Source organism: Prionailurus viverrinus, chromosome C2 (genome assembly GCF_022837055.1).
Source record: "Prionailurus viverrinus isolate Anna chromosome C2, UM_Priviv_1.0, whole genome shotgun sequence".
Classification (NCBI taxonomy): Eukaryota; Metazoa; Chordata; class Mammalia; order Carnivora; family Felidae; genus Prionailurus; species Prionailurus viverrinus.
In genome coordinates, this window is record NC_062569.1 from 124,443,770 (window position 1) to 124,450,187 (window position 6,418).

Here is a 6,418-nt window from a genome sequence, read left to right on the forward strand (position 1 = left end):
CTCAGCAATCAAAAAGAATGAAATCTTGCCATTTGCAACTACATGGACTGGAAGGTATTATGCTAAGTGAAATTAGTCAGTCAGAAAAAGACAAAAATCATATGACTTCACTCAAGTGAGAACTTTAAGAAACAAAACAGATTAACATAAGGGAAGGGAAACACAAATAATAGAAAAACAGGGAGGGGGACAAAACAGAAGAGACTCATAAATATGGAGAACAAACTGAAGGTTACTGGAGGGGTTGTAGGAGGGGGGGATGGGCTAAATGGTAAAGGGCACTAAGGAATCTACTCCTGAAATCATTGTTGCACTATATGCTAACTAATTTGGATATAAATTTAATTTTTTTTTAATTTAAAAAATTAAAAAAAAAACAATAATTTAAAAGTTGAACATGTGGTTATTTCAAACCGACTGGAAATAGAACTTTGCCAGTTTCTGTGTCTTTCACGAATCTTATTCTCCTTTGTCACCCCCAGATAACCACTGTAGTGGATTATTTTCTTATTTTCTTTATAGTTTTACTACAAAAATATGATACCCACAATCAATACATTTTCAGTGTTATATTTTAAATACATGATAATCTCTGGTGGAATTCATATTTAAGTAATTTTAATTCTATACAACAGTTTTGAAAGAACTGACATTCTTTTGTTACTGAATTCTCTATGAACATAGCTGAGGTTTCCTTCAATGTTTTTCTATAAATTTTTCTATAATTAAATATTTAAAAAATGTCATACTTTCCCATTTTCTCTTGCAACACATAGGATAAAATATTTTTAAGTAATATATGCATTTTTAAAATTTATTTTATTTTTATTTTTTGAGAGAGAGGGAGCGAGAGACATGAAACACGAGTAGGGGAATGGCAGAGAGAAAAGGAGAGGGAGAGAGAATCCTGAGCAAGTTCTGTGCTGTCAGCACAGAGTCAGATGTGGGGCTTGATCCCTGGAACCACAAAATCATGACCTGAACCGAAATCAAGAGTCCAACACTTAACTGACTGAGCTACCCAGGTGCCCCAGGAATATATGCATTTTTATCTCTAGTTTAAATTTTATTCACATAAGATTCCTTATGATATCTTATTATTACTTTAATATTATTGTAATATTTAATGATGACCCTTTGCATTCTTTATATTATATATATATATTTTTTTAATAATCAGCCTCACAAGATATTTATCTTTTATTTGGTCTTTCAAATACAGACCATTTCATTCTGCTAATACTCTATTTCATTAGTTTCTTTTTTTTAACCCACATTTTTTTTATTATATTAAAATCAGGCAATGGTCTGACAATAAAAAGTCTGCTTATGGAATACTGTTATGTTAAACCTTACTTACAGGATGTTAAAACCTTAGAACTAAGGTTTCCCCTAGAAAAAGATTAATGGAAATATCGATTGCTTTTCAGACTTGATAGCTGCCGCTTCAAAAGGTGGTTTTACACAAACACTAAAGTATACAAAACAAAACAAAACAAAACACTTTAGAACAGAATGAATCGCTTTTATTTCAGTATGCATCCACATCTCCGCATATAGTGGTCCTGAACAGAAAAGTGGAAAAACACAGCAATTTGCCACGAAGTCAAGCCTGCCAATTTCAGAGATCTGCTGTGCACACCCATTTCTTTTTCAATCCCTCCTAAGGACTGTGAGAAGCAGCAGCACCAAAACCAAAGTATGAACCGAATTCAAGGTTCTTTTTGTTCCAGTTGCCACATTCCAAACTAGATGTCCACATGACAACCCTGTTTAAAACTTCTTCAATTTTTAAAAGCAAAAGCAATTACAGGAAAACAATTCATTCAGAGGGATTGTGTGTGCTTACAAGTGTCTTCTGTGGCCTTTCTCCAAGTTTAACCACCAACAACTTTGAGAGCTGGCAGGTCTGAGTACCCCTGGTGACTGTTCTTTTCACTTTACCAAAACCTGAGCTAAAAAACCGCATCAGCTGACGATGACAGCAGAGGGTGGCACGGCTGAGGACCCAATATTCCTTCCCAGGCTGGTGGAGGTTCCAAAACTAAATGTGGAACTAAATGTGGTTCCAAAACTAAACGAGGGAAGTCAGAGACTCTTTCCAACCTTACCTGATGGTTTCTGGCCAAAGCAAGGAAGTATTGTGGAAAGTGTTGGGTGGTGATGGCACAAAAAGGGAGTTGAGGAGGAAGAAGGAAAAGCTGAGCCCCTCAATTGAGGTGGGGGAGAAGATATGGAGAGAGCCCTGAATTCCTCATCAAAGGCCAATTTCAGAGGGGAACAGAGGGGGTTACAATCGATTCTTTGGCCAAAGGTGGTGGTGGAAACTGAAGAAGGGACAATGGTTTGGGGTAGTGGTGGTGGGGCATCATTTAAGACTTATAAAAAGCAGAGATGCAGCTAGAGAACCCCCACATACCCACTAGGAGTCCCACAGGCTGTGACCTGAAACCTTCACAACTACTCTAGCAAGCCACCCCAAGCTGGAAGGCTGTTGCAGGGAGGGAGGGAAGGAGGGAGACAGGGAGGCAGGAGGAGGATAAGGGGAGAAGTCAGAGACCCCAGGCCATGCATGAATCAGCAATAAGGTGATTGTGTGTTGTGTCTTTTCACAGTTGAATTAGATGTGCCCCACCAGTTATGATGGGAATCAGTTTAAATATACTTTCTTGATCCCAGAAGTTCAACTATATGGATAGCGATTACACTTGACAGGATGATTTGTTATAGCACAACTTATATATTCTAAATGGACAAAAAATTAGTATCATTTACAGTATCTTAAGATAACTTGCCTTTGAACAGGAGCTTCCTTTCCAGTACGTTGAGGTCTACAAGATGCATCTAGATAACTTACTACTGTGGAAAATGAAGACTGCTTAAATCAAATGGGGTGGGGAGGGAGGGCCTGTGGTTTTTCTTTTTGATCAATTGTTGTAACACTGTCCTTTGGGCAGCTTAGGGAGTTTCTGTTTTCTTTAGATGTCATTAGGCACCAGAGCTCTTGCAGGACAACTTTGATGCTATATGAATTCTGCCATTTTGCTTTCACTGATATGACTCTTGGGTCCACCACTCCATTAGAGCTATTACCTTCATTCATATTAATTTTTGTTACAAATCTTACAAAGGGGGAGTGCTTCTGGGTATTTAGGTCCACATTCTATTTTAAGGCTGTAGAGTTGGTTTTCATAAATTGTTCTTGGAGGCCCAATTATCATCCCTATCCATCTTGTAAGTGTCATGTCTTCGTCATCTTCTAGACCCCAACTAACTGTGCCATCTCCTACTCCTTTCTGGTCTTCTTCCAGTTATTCCAACAGTCTAAAATTTCAAGGGACTTTTACTCCCGAGCCCATGGTGGCACCCATCTTGTGTTGCTGTCACTCTGTTTCATTAATTTCTGCCTTTATGGTTATGTTTTCTTTCTCTTTACTTTACACTTATTATTCTTTTTCTACTTTTGTGAGATAAGTATTTATTGATTTGCGACCTCTCTTGTTTCTAATATGCATATTGAAGAATGTAAATTTTCCTATACTTCATGAATTCACAATTGTGATATGTAAAACTTTCAGTATCATTAGTTCAACATGTTCCTGGTGTTGTTATTAACATTTTTTCTTTGTTCTGTAAATTATTTTGAATATATGGATATTTTACAGTATGGTTTTATTATTTTTTCTCACATAATTGAATTTTGGCAGGAGAACATAATGCTTATAGTCAACTTTTTAAGTTTTGGTACACTCTACCACAGTGCATGCCATATTTTGTATATGTCACCAGGTGCATAGTCATTTAGAATTACTGTATCTTCCTGGTGAATTGAAAATTTTATTATTCTGAAGCATCTTCTTATCTTGAATCAACATTATTTTCTAAAGTTTCCTTTTATTTCTCCCTGAAATACAGCTAAGTTCTCTTTATTTAGAGTTGCTTTTCTATAACTTTTTTCAGTTTTTTTAAATTTTATTTCATTTTTTTAAATTCATACTATTTTCTTAAGTTTTACAATCTTTATCTTCTAGGAAGAGTATTTAGTCAATATTATTGCTGATCTTTTGAACTTAAAACTTGTATACTGCACATGCTTTCTGTTTGCTCTGCCTGTTTTGTTTCTTTTCTCTCCTGTCTTTTCTTCTCTTGAAATGGCTGATTACTCTATAATGTGACATTTTCTATTATTAACTCAGAAGTTATTTACTATCTTACTATTTTTTAGTTTATACCAAATATTACTGTATGTATCCCTAAGTAATCAAATCTAGCATCAATTGGCACCTTTTTCCTCTTAACAAAGTATATAATAAATTCACATTTTTAACTATTTTTATTCCTTACTGATATATATGCTATGTTTTTTGTGTGATTTATGTTAAGAGTATTAGACATTATTTTTATTTAGTAAGTTATTACTTTATATTTACCCACAGAGTTATTACTACAATTAGTCTTCATTTATTTCAACATTTTCAACCTTCCATCTTCAATTATTTTCTTTCTGTTAGAAGAATATTCTTAACTTTCCTCTAGTTTCTCCTGTAGTATATACCTGTCAGTGATAAGTGGCTTTTTTTCCTTAAAATGTCTTTAATTTCTTTTATTCTTGAAAGATATTTTTATTTGGCCTAGACTTCTAGGTTATTTCTTACCTAATTTCATAAATATAAACATACCCATTGTCTTCTTGATTTCAATGTTTCTGCTCAGAAATTAGTTCTCAGTTAAAAATTTTTAATGTTTTACATCTACTGTATCTTTATTTCCTCTGGGTGCATTTAAGTTTACTTGTTTGTCTTCGGATTTTAATAGTTTAACTTGGATGTGGTAGTGTTTGGATCTATATTTATTGGGGGGCACTAGAGATATGCAAATATAAATATTCATATATTTCACCAGTGCTGGAAAATTCTCAACCTTCATCTCTTCAAATGTTTTTGCCCATTTTCTACTTTTATTTGCTACTCCAATTATAGTCAATTCCCATTATTTGTGGATTCTGCATTTGTGAATTTGCCTACTCACTAAAGTTTATTTGTAATAGGTTATGGACCAAATGCTTGTGTTCCCCTCAAATCCATAGTTTGAAACCTAATCCCCAATGAGATGGCATTTGGAGGTGGGGCCTTTGCGAGGTGAATGGAATTAGCGTCCTTATAAAAGAGACCCCAGAGTGCAACATCACCCTTACTGTCATGTGAGGAAACAGCAAGAAGACAGTCATCTTTGAGTGTTTCTCAGCTGACACAGAATTGACTGGCACTTTGATCTTGCATTGTTTGGCCTCCAAAATTGTGAGAAAGAAGTCTCTGTTATGGATAAAGCCACTGAGTCTATGGTGTTCTGTGATAGCAGACAGAATAGAAACCAATACTCGTGGTGCTTTCATGGCTACCTGCTGACATGCACCAAGGAGTAAAATATTTGAGCCTCTGATGTGCATGTTCCCAGATAAGTTAAATAAGATGACCCTCTTGCCTTCTTGTTTCAGCTCTTATATTGTAAGTTCCCTTTTCATGGTCTATTTACGTGCCATATTTTACATATGTTGGTACTTTTCATTGGTGACTTCACTGTTTAAAAGCATAGTGTCGAAGGGTTGCTTAGTGTTCCTAAGCCTAGGAAGGCTGCGGTGTGCCTTACAGAGTAACTATGTGTTAAATTAGCTTCATGCAAGCAGGAGTTATAATGTCAGATATCCATTTTTCTTTCTTATCTCTCTCTTTGTTTGCCTCTGGGTATTTTCTTCTGATTTATATTTCTGTTTTAATCTGCTGTTGAATTTCTTTAAAACATTTTTTTAATGTTTATTTTTTTTATTTTGAGAGAGACAGAGAGTGAGCAGAGGAGGAGTAGACAGAGGAGAAGAGAGAGAAAGAATCCCAAGCAGGCTCCATGCTGCTAGCACAGAACCCAATGCAGAGCTCGAACTCACAAACTGTGAGATCATGACCTGAGCTGAAATCGAGTCAGACGCTTAACTGACTGAGCCACCCAGGCACCCCAATCTGCTGTTGAATTTCTAATACAGTTATCTTACTTTTTGGTCATGGAACATCTATATTACTCTGTTTCCTTTTCTATATCTCCAATTTCTTGACTCCTGATTCTTGCCTTTTTTGAATTAAATATATTAACTTAATTTGCTTCAAAATCTGTATTTGATAATTCCAAACAACAGCAGCTTCTGTAGGTCTGTTTCTATTGGTTACTGTTTCACCTGGGTCTCATTCATTTGTGTTATCTCACAGAGTACCTGGTTATTCTATATTATTGTTATTACTGTTTACAGGACACTGCATTTGAAAAATTACAAAAATAATGCAAGACCTAGGATGATGTTATATTATTTCAGAGAGAATTTTTTATTTGCTTTTCATAGGCTCCTGGAAATGTAGCAATATCTTATTATCTG

The 6,418-nt window shown here is 35.3% G+C and overlaps 1 pseudogene; it reads right to left on the minus strand.

Moving 5' to 3' along the window:
• Positions 1–2,927: 2,927 nt before the first annotated feature.
• LOC125175632 (ubiquitin-conjugating enzyme E2 variant 1-like) lies at positions 2,928–3,371 on the minus strand (annotated as a pseudogene).
• Positions 3,372–6,418: the final 3,047 nt, after the last annotated feature.